This window comes from Chlorocebus sabaeus, chromosome 4, assembly GCF_047675955.1.
Source record: "Chlorocebus sabaeus isolate Y175 chromosome 4, mChlSab1.0.hap1, whole genome shotgun sequence".
Classification (NCBI taxonomy): Eukaryota; Metazoa; Chordata; class Mammalia; order Primates; family Cercopithecidae; genus Chlorocebus; species Chlorocebus sabaeus.
The window spans coordinates 67,435,440-67,440,294 of NC_132907.1; the positions used below are offsets into that span (position 1 = coordinate 67,435,440).

Below are 4,855 nucleotides of genomic sequence, written 5' to 3' on the forward strand. Positions count from 1 at the left end.
ACCATTGTGGAAGACAGTGTGGCGCTTCCTCAAGGATCTAGAACTAGAAATAGCATTTGACCCAGCCCTCCCAATACTGGGCATATACCCAAAGGATTATAAATCATGCTGCTATAAAGACACGTGCACACATATGTTTATTGCTGCACTATTCACAATAGTAAAGACTTGGAACCAACCCAAATGTCCATTGATGATGGACTGGATTAAGAAAATGTGGCACATATACACCACAGAATACTATGCAACCATAAAAAAGGATGAGTTCATGTCCTTTGTAGGGACATGGATGAAGCTAGAAATCATCATTCTGAGCAAACTGTCTCAATGACAGAAAACTACATATGGCATGTTCTCACTCATAGGTGGGAATTGAATAATGAGAACACTTGGACACAGGGTGGGGAACGTCACATACCAGGACCTGTCATGGGGTGGGGGTGTGGTGGAGAGGGGTAGCATTAAGAGATATACCTAATGTAAATGATGAGTTAACATGTGCAGCACACCAACATGGCACATGTATACACACAGAGCAAACCTGGACGTTGTGCACATGTACCCTAGAACTTAAAGTATAATAATAATAAAAAAACAAAATAAAAAGACTTTCTTCATTTAAAAAACTATATTTACTAACAAATGAAGTAAAAATTTTAATTTATAATGTTTATAAATCATAACCTTAGAAACTGAAAATTTTATAACAATTGAACAATTTGTCCTTGTAGGTCAAATTTTTCCATTGATTCTTCCAGTGAACAATTTGTCCCTGCAGGTCAAATTTCTCAATTGAGATCAAGCCCTGCAGGTCAAATTCAAATTGTATTTATTTATTTATTTTTTAATAGTTATTAACAAGAAATTTCATCTTTTTTTTATTTATTACAAAGAAAATGTTCTAAATTTTTTAAAAATTGTGTTATACAAAGGCATAACACATTTTTCAGTAGCAAAATTGCATGAAAGTTAACAGTAAAATACATTTTTCCCCCTGCTTTGGTTATTGCGGCACCTCAGCAACATAATCAAAGACAGAGTTTCTATGTAACATTGTGCTTACTATATTCGGCATGTTGGCATTCCCTTTTAGGCTTGTTACCCTCATAACATCAAAATGGCTGCTGCAGCTTTGGGCTTTACCTGCATTTAGAAATATTTTGTTTGTTTGTTGATTTTATACTTTATGTTATGAGATACAAGTGCAGAATGTGCAGGTTTGTTACATAGGTATACATGTTTCATGGTGGTTTGGTGCACATATCAACCCATCACCTAAGGTTTATTTATTTGTTTATTTTGAAATGGAGTCTCGCTCTGTCACCCAGACTGTAGTGTAGTGGTGCAATCTGGCCTCACTGCAACCTCTGCCTCCCGTGTTCAAGCGATTTTTATGCCTCAGTCTCCCAAGTAGGTGGGATTATAGGCATGTGCTCTCACACCCAGCTAATTTTTTTTATTTTTTTAATTTTTAGTAGAGATGGAGTTTCACTGTGTTGGCCAGGTTGGTCTCAAACTCCTAACCTCGTGATCCTCCTGCCTCAGTCTTCCAAAGTGCTGGGATTACAGGTATGAGCCACCATGCCCAGCCAGTTTTAAGCACCTCATGCATTAGCTATTTATCCTGATGCTCTTCCACCCGTTGCTCCCCAACCGTGCCACTGACAGGCCCCAATGTGTGTTGTTTCCCTCCTTGTGTCCATGTGTCCTCATTGGTCAGCTCCCAGTTATGAGTGAGAACATGTGGTGTTTGGTTTTCTGTTCCTATGTTAGTTTGCTGAGGATGATGGCTTCCAGCTTCATCCATATCCCTGAAAAGGACATGATCTCATTCCTTTGTATGGCTGGCTGCGTAGTATTCCATGGTGTATTTGTACCACATTTTCTTTATCCAGACCATGATTAATGGGCATTTGGGTTGGTTCCATATCTTCAATATTATGAATAGTGCTGCAGTAAACATATGTTTGCACGTATCTTTATAATGGAATGATAAATATTCCTTTGGATATATATCCAATAATGGGATTGCTGGGTTAAATGGTATTTCTGGTTTTAGATCCTTGAAGAATCACTGCACGGTCCTCTGCAATGGTTGAACTAATTTACATCCCAACCAACAGTGTAAAAGTATTCCTATTTCCTCCCTAACCTCGCCAGCATCTCTTGTTTTGTAACTTTTTAATAATCACCATTCTGACTGGCATGAAGTGGTATTTCATTGTGGTTTTTATTTGCATTTCTCTAATGATCAATGATGTTGAGCTTTGTTTTATGTTTGTTGGCTGCACATATGTCTTCTTTTGAGAAGTGCCTGTTCATATCCATTACCCACTTTTTGATGGGGTTGTTTATTTTTTTTCTCGTAAATTTGTTTAAGTTCCTTGTAAATTCTGGATATTAGGCCTTTGTCAGATGGGTAGATTCCAAAAATTTTCTCTCATTTTCTAGGTTGCATTTTCACTTTGATGATAGTTTCTTTTGCTGTGCAGAAGCTCTTCAGTTTAATTAAATCTCATTTGTCAATTTTAGCTTTTATTGCAATTGCTTTGGGTGTTTCAGTCATGAAGTCTTTGCCCATGCTTGTGTCCTGAATAGTATTGCCTAGGTTTTCTTTTAGGATTTTTTATGGTTTGTGATTTTACATTTAAGTCTTTAATTTATCTTGAGTTAATGTTTTTATAAGGTGTAAGGAAGGAGTCCAATTTCAGTTTTCTACATATGGCTAGCCAGTTTTCTTAGCACCATTTATTAAATAGGGGATTCTTTCCTCATTACTTGTTTTTGTCATGTTTGTTGAAGATGAAATGGTTGCAGATGTATGGTTTTATTTCTGAGTTCTCTGTCCTGTTCCATTAGTCTATTTGTCTGTTTTCGTACCAGTACCCTGCTGTTTGTGTTCCTGTAGCCTTGTAGTATAGTTTGAAGTCTGGTAACATGATGCATCAAATTTGTTCCTTTTGCTTAGGATTCTCTTGGCTATGCAAGGTCTTTTTTGGTTCCATGTGAATTTTAAAGTATTTTTTTCTAATATTGTGAAGAATATCCATGGTAGTTTGATGGGAATAGCATTGAATCTATAAATTACTTTGGGCAGTATGGCCATTTTCATGATATTGATTCTTTCTATCCATGAGGGTGGAATGTTTTTCCATTTGTTTGTATCCTCTCTTATACCCTTGAGCAGTAGTTTTTAGTTCTCCTTGAAATGGTCCTACATGTTCCTTATTAGCTGTATGCCTAGATATCTTATTCTCTTTGTAGCAATTGTGAATGGGTGTTCATTCATGTTTTGGCTCTCTGCTTGTCTATTGTTGGTGTATAGGAACGTTTGTGATTTTTGCACATTAATTTTGTATCCTGAGACTTTGCTGAAGTTGCTTATCTGCTTAAGGAGTCTTTGAGCTGAAACTATTGGGTTTTCTAAATATAGAATCATGTCTTCTGCAAACAAAGATAATTTGATTTCCTCTCTTCCTATTTCAATACCTGCCTGATTGCCCTGGCCAGAACTTCCAGTACTATGTGGAATAGGAGTGGTAAGAGTGGGATCCTCGTCTTGTGCCAGTTTTCAAAGGGAATGCTTCCAGCTTTTGCTCATTCAGTATTACATGCGCTATGGGTTTGTCATAAATAGATCTTATTATTTTCAGATATGTTCCATCAATAACTAGTTTATTGTGAGTTTTTATCATGAAGGGATGTTGAATTTATCAAAGGTCTTTTCAGCATATATTGATAAAATAATGTGGTTTTTTTCATTGGTTCTGTTTATGTGATGGATTACATTTATTGACTTGCATATGCTGAACCAGCCTTGCATCTTGGGAATGAAGCCAAATTGATAGTGGTGGATAAGATAAGCTTTTTGATATACTGCTGGATTCGGTTTGCCAGGATTTTATTGAGGATTTTCACATCGATATGCATCAGGGATATTGGCCTGAAGTTTCCTTTTTTTGTTGTGTCTCTGCCAGGTTTTTGTATCAGGATGATCCTGGCCAAAAATATGGAAAACTTCACGAATTTGCTTGTCATCCTTACGCAGAGGCCATGCTCATCTTCTCTGTATCGTTCCAATTTTATATATGTACTGCTGAAGCGAGCACTCAAATTTTATTTTTTTAGTGGTTTTATTTTTGTTTAAAAATTTATTTTACTTCTCCCAATGAATAGGTGTTTATTTCGAGATACACTGCAGCCTGTTATTGTCAACACTTCAACCTTACTAGCCATTGCCTTCTTCAAGTGGAATAATTTGTTATACTGTAAGTGCAAGTTCACTTATGTTCAGACAATAGTAGATATGTTTCCATATATCAGTTCATATAACTGTTAAATTAAGTTTAGCCTAAAGCAACCTCTTTGTAAGTTCAGCTTAAAAGTTCCTTCATACATAGTGGACTGTAACCTTAAATGGATGTTTAAACAGACAGTAATCTATTCTTACACAAATCAGCAAGTTTCAGCCAAAAGTGATGAATTGTTCCAACAGTGTTAGCGTAAGACAAATGCCAGGCTATTACCAATGTAACTGTTTCTATTCCTCACTTCCATTGTCTTAAGGGGAGTGTGGTGGTGGTGCACAATTCATGAATTATTCTTAGCTCAGTTAAACTCTGTTAAGTTTAATCTGTCCAAAGGTTCTCTTTAACATAACATATTCCCAAAAAGGAAAAAAAAAATGTCTAGATTAATATTTTGAATGTGCAAATTCAAAATATGAGTTAATTGTACTCATTAACTCCACTGAAATTTATTTTTGTTTCTATTATCATTTCTGGTATGTCAGACTCATATTTTGCTGAATGTATGTGGTATGATCAATCTGAAAATAATACTTTTGACTCCCTTT

General features: G+C 35.9%; 1 non-coding gene across 1 annotated transcript; it reads right to left on the reverse strand.

Moving 5' to 3' along the window:
• Window positions 1-4,003: 4,003 nt before the first annotated feature.
• On the reverse strand, window positions 4,004-4,109 carry LOC119620831 (U6 spliceosomal RNA). Its single transcript, XR_005237398.1, has one exon. It is a non-coding gene; the product is annotated as a U6 spliceosomal RNA (small nuclear RNA).
• Window positions 4,110-4,855: the final 746 nt, after the last annotated feature.